The sequence below is a fragment of the Gavialis gangeticus genome, unplaced genomic scaffold, assembly GCF_001723915.1.
Source record: "Gavialis gangeticus isolate Ggan-Ray unplaced genomic scaffold, GavGan_comp1, whole genome shotgun sequence".
NCBI lineage: Eukaryota > Metazoa > Chordata > Crocodylia > Gavialidae > Gavialis > Gavialis gangeticus.
The window spans coordinates 45,311,867-45,328,507 of record NW_017728996.1 but is presented as its reverse complement, the minus strand read 5'-3'; the positions used below and the strand labels follow the sequence as shown (position 1 = coordinate 45,328,507).

Below are 16,641 nucleotides of genomic sequence, written 5' to 3'. Positions count from 1 at the left end.
TGTGTGTGTGTGTGTGTGTGTGTGTGTGTTGGGGGGATCATGCCCACCCTGTGCAGCAGTGGCAGAATGAGGAGCATCTGTGCAGTGCACCTGGTACAGCCCTTACTGATGTGGTCTCTGAGGTCTCAGAAGTTGGACAGCCCTGTACTAGAATTTAGGTATTAAAACAATTATTGATTTTCTATGAAAGCTGAATGTAAGCATTAGGTTTTCTTAATTTAGGTGTAATCAATTTTTCTCAACTTATTTGACTGGAGTTAATTGATTCATTAGTTACTTTGGGTAGAGTATAAAGAGGATCACTGAAGCGCGAGGAAGGAATAGTTTTTGGAAGGATGGAAAATGATGCATACTGCAAATTAACAAATACTTTGCTGCAAGACAAAGTTGAGCTGTTCTCTTTCAAAATGCATCTCTTCAAATGTATATTTAAAAAAAACATTACCTCCATACGGTTCCATGTAGTTTGTATAAAATCCCAAGTGCAAACATCAGAGGAAAGAGATCCTTAAGAGAATTTTTTTCAAGGAGTCGAGTCTGTCAGTTCCCTCCCACCATCATCATACAAAATTAAACATTACCACCCTATCCAACCATGATATTATTTACACTCTGTTGCTTCAAACGCTCCAAAATTGTTTACTCTACAGGAGTGCTCTAAGCCCATCACCTTCAGAGCGCAGCAGACTAGAGCAAAAGTTCCCAAAATGTGGTCAACAGACGAGTGATGACCCACGAGGCCATGGTAAACAGCTGCAGATCACACTGAGCACTGTGCCTCTTTATAACATTTGTTTGAAGATAAGGGGGCAGACTGGTCTGCAAAAAATTCTGAGGGTTAACAGTGGTCTGCTGTCTAAAAAGTCTGGATACCACTGAACTAGAGGGAAACAAGTTGAAAAAAAGGACTTTTTGCAGTGCCCACCCTCCCATGAGCTGCCTTCTCTGTAAATAACAAAAATGTTAGCTTGTGTTCTTCCACTGGCTGCAATCAGTGGCAACGTGTCAGGTGTGCACATGTACCCCTTGAGAGCGCCGGTGCACCCCCCCCAACTGGCCATGCTCGCCACTTAGGTGATGGGCAGGGGGGTGCAGACGGGAGCGCCGGTGCCCCCTATGCCAGCATCAGCCATCACTGCAGTCACTCCCAGAAGCAGCCACAGCCACTCCCAGAAGTGGCTGCAGTGATTGGCTGTTGTGGGATTAGCCGTAGGGGACCCCCTCCCCAGTCAGCGGGATTGGTCACAGGGGGGCATGTGCCCTCCTGACTAAGGTGGCACCAGTCACCCATGGTTGCAATAGATGAAGAAGCACACAGGGAATCCTGAAATGAATGTATTTAAAATAACTTATGGCTGCTGAAACATTGCCTCCACTACAAAATTTTTCAAGATAGTCCTACTGTTACTAAGGCTAGGAACAGATGCTGCATTTTGCCTGGGACAAGCTATGCGTGTGTTTGTTCTCAAACAGAAAAGTCTTGGGATTGGCAAGTACACACAACTGCCCTTCCAGTCAGGGTTTACTGAGTGGCTGAACACACTGCCACTTCTCTGCTATTAATACAAGCAAAATGCTGGCTTGCATCCATAGATGCTTAAGCAAATCCTGGGATGTCATTCTCATGTTGTATTCAGCCTTGGTGAGGCTGCAGCTGGAGTACTGCACCCAGTTTTGGGCTCCACAATTCAAAAAGGATGTGGAGAAGCTTGAGAGAGTGCAGAGGAGAGCCACGTCCATGATCAGAGGTCAGGAAAACAGACCTTATGATGAGAGGCTGAGAGCCATGGGACTCTTCAGCCTAGAAAAGCGCAGGCTCAGGGGTGATCTGGTGGCCATGTATAAGTTTATCAGGGGTGCTCATCAAGATCTGGGGGAACGTCTGTTCACCAGAGTGCCCCAAGGGATGACAAGATTGAATGGTCACAAACTCCACCGCAACCAATTCAGGCTGGACATAAGGAAGAACTTCTTTACTGTCTGAGCCCCCAAAGTTTGGAATAGACCGGAGGCGGTTCAAGCACCCACTTTGAAGGCCTTCAAGACACATTTGAATACTTATCTTGCTGGGATCCCATGATCCCTGCTGACTTCCTGCCCCTGGAGCAGGGGGCTGGACTCAATGATCCTCCAGGGTCCCTTCTAGCCTGAATATCTATGAAATCTATGAATCTATGAAATACAGTGATACAATCCTGGGACAACTGTTCAGACTCACTTGGTGAAGTCCCAGGGCGAAACTGTTAGCATTTGTTATTCTGTGAAATATTTTAGGGTTTGCCTTGGAACAACAGACATAGATGTCTGAACAACTGCGCTTTGTCCTGGGATAAAATGGTTTTTTACAAGACAAAAACCACAGTGATTATGTGTAGCTTAACAATAAGACAAATGGGGAGTGTCACTGCAAATAAGCTAGGAACTACTGACAACATTTTAAGTACTTTATCCTCTGAGGGGATGAGGCTGCTCCAGTGGATTGGGTCCAGCCTGCCCCCCAGAACTGTGATTCTTAATCTTACTAGACTCAAGGCACCTTTTGAAAAATGCCAACTCTTAGGTATCATTTGGTTTTTTGACTACAGAAAAATAATAGCCCAATCCTTCTGTTGCAAAAAACTCAGAAAGACCATAACAAGTCTGAATGTCTTTACTATGGATTTCTACCTGAAATCTCTAGGCTTAGCTTGTGGATCATACTTGCACACCTAAAAGAGCTAACACTGTGTGACACCTCACAGCACCCTTGAAAGAATCTCAGTGTACCCTAGTTAAGAGTCACTGCTTCAACACATCTGTGTTGAATCCTGTGTCTATCATGGGCTCTGTGTCTTAGGTTAAAAACAGACATCACCAAATGATGTAGATCAGCTGTGGTGGGATGCATCCTATCACAGCTGATCCACTTTACTGGGCATAACACATGTCAACACTTGTCTGGGGATTCCCCATGTTCCTCAGCAGGGGCCTACACTGGGCCCTGCAAAGCCACAGGTCAATGCGAGTCCCAGCACAGGGCGACACAGAAGCACAGGGCAGTGCAGGAGTCAGGGAATTTCTGGTGCCCCATACCTCCACAGCAGGACCTGCCTCAACCCATGCATCTTTATGCAAGGGAGGGTGTGGTTCCCAGAAGGAGGTGCATGGCAACATGGGACCTGTGAATTCCTAGCACCCCATGCCTCCATGCTGGGACCTACACTGGGTCCCATGCTGACCTGTGCTTCACACAGAGACACGGGTCTATGCAGGTCCCAACACGGAGGCATGGGTTGCTAGTAATTCCCCAAAACAGGTTGGAGTGGGAGCTACTATAGGACTCACGCTGACCTGTGCCTCCACGTAAAGCAGAGTGAAGCAGATTGATGCAGAATGGAAGCATGGGGCACCAGGGATTCCATGGGTCCCATGCCTCCATGTAGGGACCCACACCGACTTTCACCACGTACCAAGATGTGCCCATGGAGATCCCAGGTTGGGTCTCTGTTAGTGGGGAAAGCTGGGCAAGTGCTCCAAGAGTTTCAGGGACCCAGTCTTGCAGACAAATTCCCAGGGTGCCTCAAGCCCCCAGAACACTTGCCTGGGGCAGCTGGGGAATGCAGGCAGCTCTGGGGTGCTTGCACTCTTCTGCCACAGAACAAATAGACATCCTGGGAATTCTTGATACTATACTATTTTACATTACTTTTTTGTTGCAGCCACTCATCTGGTGCAACAAAGGGTAGGGAGATCTATTTGCTCACCATTTGTACCACCAAAAAAAAATTGTCAGGAATCATCTACTTCTATCCTTAGTTTTCCTTCTGTAAGATGTGGATAACAGCTGCTCCCTACATCACAGGGGTGTTATGAGAATAAACTGATTTAAGATGATGAGGCATGTATTACTGTGGCAATGGGGGTCAGTATTATCTAAATAAATTAATCCACCCATGCTCATGTAATGTCTAATCTAGGTGGTATTTAAAGAACTGCAGGTGGCTAGCAGTCTGTCTAAGGTCCTGATATCACTAATACCAGTGCAACTGAACTAGCACCAGCAGTGTTGGAAAATGTAGACAAAATCCCCATTTCAACATCCCCAATAATGTTTAAATACACTTTTGAATATATATTCCCTCCAAATATCAAACAGAAATACAACGAATGCACAATGGAAAATGACAGACTAGAGAAAATATGAACATAAATAAATTTATGCCTATATATAATCTTGTATTTGTATTTTAACTTGAAGACCACAATCTAAATACAGGACTGGTATTATTTATAGATGGATAAAACAAGTCAATGAAGGAGACTAGGGATAAAAATTATTCCTAGTCTCCTAATACTTTATTATTTGAGAGACAGGAAACAAACAGCTAGCAATAACTGAATCAGACAGTGGCTGGCTGGCTTTGTCTGGGTGTATAAGACATGAGGAGAACTTACAAGGAGTTCTCCACACCCTGTACTCATCTATACTTGTGGCAGTCAGAAACCAAGAGCCTGGTCTGCCTTTATTAAAGCTATATACTGTAATTGTATTCTATAGCACTTACACCAAATGCTGAAGTATATCTTGAAAAAAGTAGTGTTTTGGACCAGTCTGTGACAAATTTCATTACACTGGAACTAGGCTTCAGGAAATGTACCACCAACCATAACTGAAAAGACCTCATCTGATTCAACGTTTTAGCTTAATTAATAAAATAAACCCTTTAGAGAACCTTTAGAGAACAAACCATGCCCACAACAAAATTAACTCAACCCTCAAAAGTTGTGGTGTAGTTGTGCTCAAGAGCCCTCCCTTGGCACACTAGGGGCATTCTTCCTATCTTCATACCCTGCAAAGTTAATGACTCTGATTACTGCCACTGACGTGATGGACAACTGCATTTCCCTCCCCATCCCAATGCCTCGGGGAATTGTGACTTCCTGTGTGTTATTTTAACCGTACCTTTAATGCCTTAAGTTCACAGATTGTAAGGTTGGAAGGGACCTCAGAAGATCATCGGGTCCAGACCCCTGCACCAGGCAGGAAAGACAGTTGGGGTCAGGTGACTCCAGCAAGGTGACTGTCTAGTCTCCTCTATGAGTTCCTAAGTTCAATGAGTTCCTAAGACACTGGTCACGTAAAAAGGATGTTTTCAATCAACAATCATGCAGAGAATCTATACCTGTGCTGCACATAAAAGACTGAAACATTATGGGGATGAGCAACATAAAAATAAATTGTTGTGTATTTTTCACACAGTTCTTTATATCCTTGAAATACAGATATTACCCCTACCTTGAAACTGAACTGTGATTACTATACATACAACACAAAACTTAAGATTGGTGTTTATTTACAACTAACTATTAAAATTAGAACAACTTTATGAGACTATCATACTTATTCACATTTTTTAAAGGAAAGAAATTCAAAGGGAATGTTAAAAAGCCCTCAAACATATGAGAGGCAGGAAGTTAGGTTTGTATCAGCAGTTGTGTTGAAAACACATTTAAATCAAACAAAAATAGTATCAAAAAGTCAGGAAACACATAGTTAGGATTTTAAAATCAACACTGAATGTGTCCCCCCTCAAACCAACTGCCATCTGCCAACTAGCTTGCAGCTACAAACCACAGATCTTATACTCCCAAAGAAACTACATACTGGCTTGAAACTGTATATATCCACTAATTAGAATCTAGACCCAAGACCACAGAGCAAATCAGTGCCAGAGTCAGAATTAGAATTCTTATGTTTCTGGCTCCCAGCCCAGTGTTCAATCTGCTGAACCATACTGCTTCTCAAGAGAAAGCAAAACCCAGTCTAAGAATATTCCACTCCTTGCTGATGGTATATACAAAATCTACCACTCATCAAAAAATAAATGTTATTTTGTTTTAAAGGCTTGTTTTAATTAGAAATAAAGAGAAAGCCAAAAAATCTATAGTGTCTTCAAATAAAATGAGAAAATTTGCAAGTAAGTCTTGAAGCAGTACTAGCAAGACACTCCTAAATTGAGGAACCAGCCATAGCTTTAAGTTCTATCTAGTGATCATTTCTGTTCTTTGTAGTTCATGAGATACTGTTCCTACAAAAAAACCCCACAAATACAAATCCCATGCAATTCCTATGACACTTTACCCTCAACATAGTTAAACTCAAACATGATTTTAGCATCCAACTGATCACAAACTTTTGAGATGGATGTTCTATATCATTTGAAAACTAAAAAAGAAACGAAAAAGAAATCCCCCAAACAAAAACTGGGAAACCAGACTTCCACATGATACAAAGCATTTGTTTTCAATGCCAGGCTTTCAAAGGCTTCAGCTGCTAAGATCATGACAGAATTAGGCAAAAGTACAATAGGAAACAAAGTGATACAATTTTTAAGATCTCAGAAGCTATCAACCTGACACTTATTATTAGGCACACAATACTTAAAAAACATAATAAGTAATTTACTGATCATTTCTGAAGTGATTAGAAATTCCCCCAAAGAGCTCAAAACCTATTTTTAGATGAAAGGTTACAACAGGAAAATGATATGGTTATTTAGTTTTGAGTGTGTTTACACTTGACAATTCCTTTAAACTAATATGAAGTCACACTTTTGTATGTGAGACCGAAGATGTGGGTTTTCAGAAGGAAGTTGGAGGAGGAATGATCGGTGGTAAAAAAGGGCCTGTGCACAAGTTTCTTTCTCTTCGTGACCAAAACATTTTCCAAGATTTGGTCTTGCATCAAAGAGACGATTTTTGCTGACAAAAATATGTTTTTAAATGAGCATGAACTCTCTTTAGCAGTTTGAGAAAGAAGAGATATGTACAAAACAGAATAATTTCCAATGGAAATGCAGTGGGGCTATTTTAAGGGAACCTGCATCCTGAGAAAGGGAAGAAAACAGTTGTAAAAGGTCTGGGAAGATGTTCTATTAACACAAAATGGCTCAGTACTACCAAAACCAGCAGAAAACACTGGTCCTTATAAAAGAATTCCAATCGTTTGACCTCTGATGAGACTGAGTGAGTCTGAACAGTTAATGCCAAATCTACTGGCATAAATTTACAATGAATTTGACCATTTGGCTTGCATGTAGAGCATGTTTCTAAGGTGGCATATAGAAATTTGGGGAAGTTAGGGGGAGATTAGATCAAGTTAAATATGGCCACCAGATCTAAGGTAAGATGGGATGAAGGCAGCTAGCAGGGATGGGGTTTGGGAGGAAGCAGGCTCCAGGGGAGAATTGGGGGAGAGAAATCAGGGGACAGGCAGGGTCCATGGGAAGGATTGGGGTCAGCTGAGGGGGGCTAGTGGGGTCTGACATGATCAAGGGGTTTAGTGGGGTCCACCAAGGGGCTTGAGGGGCTCTCTTTCTAGGGCTGGGACTAACAGCTGGGCTTTCCTAGCCCTGTGGCTATGCTGGAAACTGTACAGAAGTTCAGGACACTTAGATGGATCTAAAAATGGCAAACCCAGTCCAAGTTTAACTACCTCAGAGGCAGGGTTAACTTAGATCAGGTTGGCGATTTTTAGATTGATCTAACTGCCCAGAACTTCTATACAGTTTTCACTTTGATTGACCTAACTAGGTATCTAAGGACTCAGACAGAAGTGACAATTTTCATCCGATCTGGGCACAGAAAGCATTTTATAGCCATAACCAAACACAAGTGCATGGCTGTAGACAGCTTCAAAAAATGGCCAACAGGGTGAAAATCTGCCTCCTCCTTGCATGCGGAATCAGATGAACACAAAGAACATTTTCATAATTTCTGCCTTAACTGCTTACCTGCCAGCCTCGAGTTGTTTTCAAAATGGAAAGGGGGTGGGGGGGGCTAAGGGAGCAGATGGAGTTGGTCTGGGGTTTTTTCACCCCCCACTAGAGGGTGAGGCAGGCATATTGGAGCCCCTTCCTGACATGGGGGGCTCCAATTCACCCATCCAGCATTGGCTAGGGAACCCCTAGAACTGAGCTCCATCTGCTCTCTTTCTCCCCTCCCATTCTGAAACAGGGTAGGCTGGGAGAGAGGAGGGGCTGTTGCTAGCAGAAACTGGCTGCAGGAGCCAGCCAGCAGCTAGATTCCCCTCCCCTCTAGAACCGACAGTGAACTTCACTGTAACTCAGAATGTTTTCTGCAAAGCATTCTCAGTTACGGTGAGGAGCTGCACTTCTGTCTGCACCCTAAGCGTAAAGTCCACACCTGGGTGAACTAATTTAGATTGGGTGGATATTTTCAATGTGATCTAACTTCCTGGAACGTCTACATGCACCCTAAGCCAGTGGTTCCCAATCTCTGACAGATTGCACACTACCCATTTAAAACGATACAACCTTAAGTACCACCAGCAATTTTTTCAGTTCAACCTTAAGTACCACCAGCAAATTTTTGTCATATAAAGTAATAATAATAAATCTGTTAACACTGCCAGGTTGTCTGCTTACCACTGGTGGTACATGTACCACATATTGGAAACCACTGCCCTAAAGGGACTGGGGTCAGCTCTTTCTATCCTAAGCTGTGGCATGCCCCCTTCCAAAAGTCCCAAGGAACCCCTGTGCTGGTTTTGGCATACTGCAACCATGTCACTTAAGCTGCTTTTGCCCATAAATTATTTGCCTTGTGTTGTATGTTCCAGCAAGAACTTCCCTTCCTTTTGCACAGAGGGTATAATATAGGCCATAAAATAAGAGTAGTTACAAATATATATTCTTCCCTTTCTGTTTTAATTTGATTTGTTTTACTGGAGGAAAAGTAATGGTCCAAAACAACAATATTGTATGTTCAAGGCCAATGACTTATGTTCAGGATTAGAAAGAAACAGGATGAATTAGCTCATACTGACCACCATGCTGCTGCACCTAGACAGATATCAGTTCCTGAGCTGGGTAGTTTTAAAGCTAGCTCAAGTATATCTGTATTTATACTGTAATGCAGATGGACATGTCAAATTAATAGTCTGACTTTAAATATAAGACCATTTTCCCCAGAAAGTGAATTAGAGCAACTGACTACAGATTCAGCATCCTTTAGCAAATGACAGGAGTACTACAAGTTTGTAAAAATACAGTCAGTGGCTGACATACCAGGAAACAAACCAAAAAAGTTCAAGAGATGGATTCTGTACTCCAGATGTTCTCAGAATATGCTCTATGGACAACTCATAGATTTTACAGAATGGGCTAGTCACACAATTTTTGCTCCTTTATGATTCCTTCCCACCCATACTAAATTATATTCAAAAACTAAAATCTTATTTTATGTGCATGTGTGCACACACATACACACACAGTGTACTTTCATAAGACTACCATATTTACCTGAATCCAAGCTAAGCCCTCCCCCCCCCCGTCTCCCCCCAATCAGCATGGGGATAAGAAAGCTTTATCTTGGATTTGAGTACTGGCTTGAGGCAGGCAGTAGCTCAGCTTTGGGCCAGAATGGCTTGTTTTGTAGGAGAGGGGGCACACAGCTAGGGGAGTGAGGGGGGGAGACTATGTGGTGTAGCGGGGAAGCCTACAGCCTTCCTCCAGCAGCCCCTGGCCCCTATGCTTGTGCCCGTCCCCCGCCACCCCCTGGCCCCCTTGTGCCTGCCCCCTCCCTCCTTACTGTCTACTTGTTCCAGTCCCTCCAGGCTTGACCCGGCCCAGCTGGGAGCTACAGGGGGAGGGAAGGGGGCTGAGCTGCGGCCAGGCCAGGGACACACTGCTGCTGACTGCCCAAGAAAAGCAGAGCTGCAGCAGAAAGTAAGGGGTGGGGGGAGGCAGGCTGCATGGGCACAGGCAAAGGCACAGGGGAGCAAGTGGTGGAGGTCTGGCCCCTCACCCTCTGCCACTGCTTTCCCCACCATATTAGTGGGGAGAGTAAATTTAAGATGCTCTTCCACTAATTACATTCTATACATGGAAAATTATAACAAATTTATAAATTTTCCATATGTAGAATCTAATTACTGGGGATGCCATTTTAAATTTGTCGGCTTGGATTTCAGTAAATACAGTACTTCTCTACCTAATTAAGTACTCTGATTACTGCAAAGATGGTTTGCAATCATAATGAAGAGAAAATAAAAGGGTCACATGCTGAATCTGATAATCTGTATGTATTGTTTTATTTTTCATGGTGACTAGCAAATTCCTTCTCTCCTCTTTTCATACCATTGAGCCCACCTCTAAATACCTTTCTTCAACACACCTCATCTGCTCTGAATTGGATGGTACATACAGGAGTCTGCAGGAAAAAAGCTTTACTTCTGTCAAAGTCAGCTGGGCTGATCTATTCCCTGTGTTAGTTGTTTCTGCACAGAGGATCAAAAAAACAATTTGGACTCAAGAGTTTTCCTTTGGGAGATCATTCTGCCACCTGAGTCTGCTCCATTTTTTTTGTTTCTCTGCTACAGGAAGCAGAGAACTTTTGCCCTTGGTCTCATGTGTCTCATTTCTCCCTGATGCATTCCCAGGGTTGTCTGAATACACGAGTACATAAGTTGCCTTCTGTTCTTTTCCCAATCCAGAAAAAGCAGATGAACTCCCTCTGTATTTAGCAGTTTTTGATTTTTCTTCTGAACCAGTTATATTATAGTGTTTAGTCTCGCTTCTTCTCCTCAGCCTAGGAGATCTGCCAGGGTGGCTGATCCAAAGCAAGTAAATCTTTCAGCTACAGGTTTTCCCTTCAACAAAAGGCCACTACTGTGACAAGGCCAGTCATTTTCTGGTTGTAACAATTTTTTATTCATGTCACAGTACATGGTCTGTGTATCTGCAGTTTTTCTGAGTGAGCATGAACACGGTCTGACCCATGTGACTGAATCTAGTCTGGGTGTTTAACAGTCTTGTGCTCCGACATACTAGAACAGTCACTTTCACATCGAATTCTGCTGTAACGTACCTTTACTTGTACCCTTCCAGGACACCCACTCATTGCTCCTAAAGGGGATATCTGGGAGAGCAGTGCAAGAGTGATTTTCTTAATCCACCATCAGTTCCTCTCACTGAAATGTTTCTGAGAAGCTAGATAGCACTCTCTTTGTTCCCATTTCTGATCTGGCTTTTGGCAGCTATATAGGTAGGACAGATTCCTTTATGATAAATGTTACAATCATCACCATCTCCTTGGGGGAGGGCGAGTGCTGATACCAGCTCAAATGGATATATAGCTTATACTGTAAATGTAACTACTGTAGTGCAAGACAGAGATATTTGGTGGTTTCAGAAAATATTGGGCTAATTTAATCAGCTGGATCTCATGCTGGAAAGCCAGACTGAGGTTGGGTTTTTTTAAAAGGAAAAAAACCCCTCTTTCAGCTGCACCATCCCAGTGTTTTTTCTTTAATGCCTATGTAATTGGGAAAAAGAAAATTAGTTGCCTAACTTTTAAGCAGGGTGAATCTAGAGAAAAGAAACAATCAAAAAAGAGATGTCCCTTCCCCTCCATAGCCTCTTTTGCTGGTTTGTGACTGTCTCCGACTGACAGGTACAAAGCTGCAACCCAGACACCTAGAACAGCTGCCAGCGAATCCCAGATCTGTCATATTCTGTCATACTTGCATAAATGTTCAGTCACTGGTGATGGTAATTTATTTTTCAAAAGCAGCTTCATTTGAGGATTTCAAAGCACTTTATAAGCACTATATTAAACTTCTAACACTCAAGTGAGGTAGGTGTTATTTCCATGTATGGATGAAGAAAGCGAGGTACAGAGAAATCAAGTGATATGCCTAAGGTCAAACAGGAAGCCTTTGGCAGAAACAGAAATATAATTCAGATCTCTGAATCCCACTCCTGTGCTTTAAACACAGGCTTTTCTTCTTCTGGTTTAGGAAGCAGAATATCATAGATGTTTCCAAAAATCACTGCTTTTCCTTCATTTTCCTTTCAGTTTGAGTAAAGAAGGGACTCCTATAGTCCTAAATAAACATGCAGTGAAAGGGAATACACTGAAATATCTTGAACATTCTTGAAACCGCCAGTGGCCCACAAAGTGGAAGTGTAACATGTATAGGACAATATGCACTACCTTTACTGCTATAAAATTGCACCAAACACAACTTGATACAGCTCTTACAACAACAGGAAATCAAGAGATTCTGCATGGAAACATTTTAAACTTCTGTTCTAATGAAAATGTTGTGGTTAGCTGCATAAAAGATACCAAGCGTTAAAAACATAATTAAGCTGTTGCATAACTTCTGAAAATCTTTAACACGTCATCGCAGCATGTGGATACTCTGACCCACAGCTACCTACAGTTTATAATTAAAGGTTTCAGATGCACTATGTTTTGTCCTGCCAACTGCTGTTCCTGCAATATGCTTGATACAACAGTCTATTTCAGCCGGTGAACTGCTTTGTTAAATTGTTTTAGTGAAACTATTGTATAGCAAGATTATATGTGCTTCCAGAAAAGCAGTTACTACTACGTCATCTATTTCTCTTCAGTACCAAATCCTTCATTATCAAAAGCAGTATTCTAAATACTGGCTATTTTTCCTCATTTTCTTTTTTAAAAAATGTAATCAATGAGACAAATGAGACTATGACTTCATTGTTCTATGTAGTGTATGTAGCTGAAGAGAGGTTGGTGCCTCAAACAATGTATATACACTATAGTCAGCAGAAACAGAGCTATATAGATCAAGTGTGCCAATTTAAGGAGCAAATTAAGAGGCATAATTTACGAAGTACATTACTGTAAGCGTTTCAAAACGTCCACCATAGACATCCAGGCAGTTCCCTCATATTGAGAGCAAAGCTGAACAACGGGAGGCAGTTGACTGTGGCTGTACCAACATGTCTCTGTATTCCTGCCAACTAAAAGTGTGTATCTACTTTTTTGACACACCCCATATTAAAAGGCAAATACCCCTTAAAATGAATTTTAGAAGCTGTAAAAGGGCCCATGTGATGCAAGGTTCTGCTGTAGGGTGTCCATTGTCCTTATTTTATACCAGACCATTCTGTTTCCAGACCCTTTTGTTCTGTCTGTTTCTAAATGAGAACTGGACAGCAAAAAGTCCTGTTTTTCAGTTCACTGGTGGAAATACATGTCAATCATTTGTCCTCATGATTCTATTGGCTGTGCCTAGAGGTAGGGTGGTAAAAGCCAGGAGGAGCAGGGTTCCCAGCCAGGGAGGGAGTTAAGGAGGTGCCCTTTTTGTGGTGACCCTGCCCCTTGCTGCTGATTGGCTGAGGAGGCCCCAGTCCCACCCCTCACTGCTGATTGGCTGAGGGGACCCACCTTGTATCAGTGGCCACTCAATTCTGCTGAGTGAAGTCTTCTATTTATCTATAAAAGGGTTAATAATGTAAATACAAATTTCCAAGTCAGTGTCCCTCAGTGACTCCACCCAGATCCAGAGGAATTCCTTTAAGTGCAAGAAGGTGTCTCACTCTGTTTATGATCCACTCAGTCCATGTTCTTTTTACTGGGGCTGCTTGTAAGTATGTCAGTTAAGATTTTGGGGAGAAAGATGTGGATACCTGCTTATTTGAACATTAACTGGTGTTAACAACCTCTTTTACAAAACAGCTAGATACTTATTTAATCACTATCAGCCTTATACTTATATTTTTTAAACTGTCAATTGAACAGATACTTGATCCTTCTTCTGTTCAGTTAACTGTATCCAGTGTTTTCATATTTTGTCAGCTGGCTATCCCCCAATTCCAAGAAAGTAAACTTATTTTAGAATCAAACAGATGCTTCAAAAGCAATAAACCCCATACCAAATGAAATAGTACCTTCAATTGTTGTACAACATTCAGCTGCCCAAGTAACACAGAGCTGAATTTGTTCCCACTCCTGCCAAACTTAAGGAAAACACAATGGAGTTGTTAAAAAGCACCATGGATCAAGTGAAAGAGAAGCTTTTAAAATATTTTGCAACTGGTCAGTATTGCAACTCATTTTTCAAAAACCTGTAAGACTTCTTGAACCCTGGTGACTTCTGTGGAAGAATGAAGAGAATTGCTCTTCCCTCTCCAGGCTTCATGAACATTTCCAAGGAGGATTTTTTTTCAATTACACATTAAAATTATTACCTTCTGCTGTGTCTCTTGATGAGAAAGTGGTGCAAATTCCTAAGGCAGCAGACTGGAGCATCTGCTAAAGCAGAGGTGTCAAACTCACCCTGGTCTCCAGGCCAGATCTGGACTGTAGGGGCTCCTCCCAGGCTAGCTCCATAGGACTGGCAGCAACTGAAGCAGAGTTGCATTTGGACAGCAGGGTGGGGAAGACGGTGATAGAGGGCTCCATTCAGAGAGCAGCATGGGTCCAAGGCTGGATGTCAGTGCCGGTCCAAGGTCAGGTAGCAGTGTGGGGCTGCATTTGGGTGGCAGTGCCAGGCAGTAGGGTGGAGCTTCGGATGGGTGGTTGTGTGGAGTCAAGGGCATGTGATGGCATAGGGCTTCTAGGCAATGGTGCAGAATTCTGGCTGAGCAGCAGCAGGCGGCTGTGTTGGGACTGCAATAGTGGGGAGATGCTTTCAGATGGCAGCACAGGTCCTAAGGCGTGCAGTAACATTGAACTGTGTTCGGGAAGCAGCACAGAGCAGGAGGGCTGCCCATGATGACGATGTCCATCAAAATCCAGAAACCTTGAATTCTGTAGCAGACCACACCCCCTGCAACTCCTGGTAGCCCACCAGACTACCAGCGGGCCACATGGAATGTTTGGCCACGTGGGCCAAACACAGCCCATGGGCCATATGTTTGACACCCCTGTGCAAATGTATCCACCACAGCTATGGCTCTATATTCCTAAATATGCAGCAGAATTACTTCCACAGTATGTTAACAGATGCAGGCAAATGGATGCTATTTTTACACATCATCTAAGCCAGTGATTCTCAACCAGTGTAATGTGGTGCAAATGTGATTCACAAGATAAAACCAGAAATTGAAAATAGGAATCCATAGTGCTAAAAACATCCTGACCTGTTGTGGTCTGAGTTCTTTGCAACAGAAGAACTGTTCTATTATTCTTCTGTAGTCAAAACTCAGTGAACACTAGGAGATGAAATTTTCTAAGGAGTGCCTTTAGTCTAAAAGGGTTGAGAATCACTGATCTAAACTCTTAACTTCCTTGAGTATTAGGCTTATGAAGCAAATGTGATAGTCTGACCTTGATTTCCAGATCATAATCATTGTCCTATTGGTAATTTTATTTTCAAAAGAAACAGATTTCTAAAAGGATGTCATCTTATTTTTTACTGGAAATCAGAGGTGTTGCAAGCAGTTTTGGTGCCCTGGGCAGCAGCAGGAGCCAGGGCAGCAGAGACGGCTGGGTCAGTGGCAGCCACCACCATTATTGAACCTTCTCAAAAATTCAGTGCCTCAGACTAGTGCCCCCTGTCATCCACTCCTACTTATGCCATGCTGGAAATGGTATATGGGGAGCCAAGTTTCCGAAAACATTCATGAATTTGAGTATATCATAATTATACCTGCCATTGATTAGTGTTTCAGAAATACCTAAATACTTAAATAAATTTAAAATTATTGCAAAAGCAAAAGACTGTGACATAAGTCACACAGAGTATTATATAGGTTTAAAAATACAATTGGTAAGGAAAATATTCTGTTCTCCATTTAATGTTATAGGGTAACCGCAATTCTCTTATCTTTTACACAGTCGAACAATCAGGATTTCACTGAGCCTTGTCAGAAGGCTACTCATAAGGGTCAGTTCAATCCTGAATACTGCAAGGCACAGCTCTGTAGGGATTTGTCAAGTCCCACTGTGCCCAGACAACTTTGGATGGGCGTGGCGAGAAATTCTACCACTTTGAATACAACTCAAAACTGTCATGAAACTCAATGAAATCCGTTAAGCAACATTTTTCCCAAACACTCATTGATATCCCCAGAGGTAGTCTACTCTCTTACACCTGGGACAGGGTTTTCTTTTTAATAGAAAATAGTTATGATGTGTTAGTTATTAATTTTGAAGGGATGCTATCAATTTAGTTTAGGCCTCAAATTCAAGTTTTCTTTAAAAAAAAAAACAACCAACCAACCAACCAACCAACCAACCTTAACATAAACACTTTTCTGATTTTTTCCTACAATTAAGTTTTACTTTGATACAAAACATTGCCCTATGCTCTTTAGAATTCAACCTTGCAAAAAAAATCCTATATATACCAGCACATGAGAATTAGAAAGGGAAAATGACAAGACCATTTTCACTGTTAAAAGGAGAGTGCAAAGAACTTTAGGAACACAATAAGTCTGAAGTCTAGCCAACTTAAAAATATGACTGTAGGGTAAGTATTGCAGTAGTACTTGTATATAATTGTGGATGAGGGCCCTACTGCCCTAGGCAATGTACAAGCACATAATGAAAAAATGGTTTCTGCTCCAAATAATGAGTTAGGTAATATCAGGTAATAAACCTACCTACAAAATCCCTTACTGATATTTTGGCTTTCATAGAATCATAGAGAAGTAGGGCTAGAAGGGACCTCCAGAAGTCATGTCGTCCAACCCCCTGCCTGAGGGGGTTGGACGACATCCCCATCCAAACCATCCTACACAATCCATAATCTGAATTCTACACAACAAAGACCTAACACCCTAACCTGCCAAAGGTAAATCAGGGGAATCATGGCAGTCTATGTCCTGCTTCTATAAAACATTGTCCATAAATGCTCAAGAGGCC

The 16,641-nt window shown here is 42.3% G+C and overlaps 2 protein-coding genes across 5 annotated transcripts in view; one reads left to right on the top strand and one right to left on the bottom strand.

The window, feature by feature from the left end:
• Positions 1–16,641, top strand: part of NRG4 (neuregulin 4) — a 129,104-nt gene that overhangs the window by 19,541 nt on the left and 92,922 nt on the right. The gene's annotated exons all lie outside the window — the stretch shown is intronic.
• The window catches only part of TMEM266 (transmembrane protein 266), a 254,377-nt gene that overhangs the window by 148,460 nt on the left and 89,276 nt on the right, over positions 1–16,641 (bottom strand). The window contains exon 1 of one of the 3 annotated variants that reach the window (XM_019504413.1): positions 4,943–5,033. The exons of the other annotated variants lie outside the window; for them this stretch is intronic. The gene's annotated coding sequence lies outside the window, so the exon portion shown is untranslated. Of the gene's footprint in view, positions 1–4,942; positions 5,034–16,641 lie in introns of those variants that run through there. 3 annotated transcript variants of the gene reach the window in all.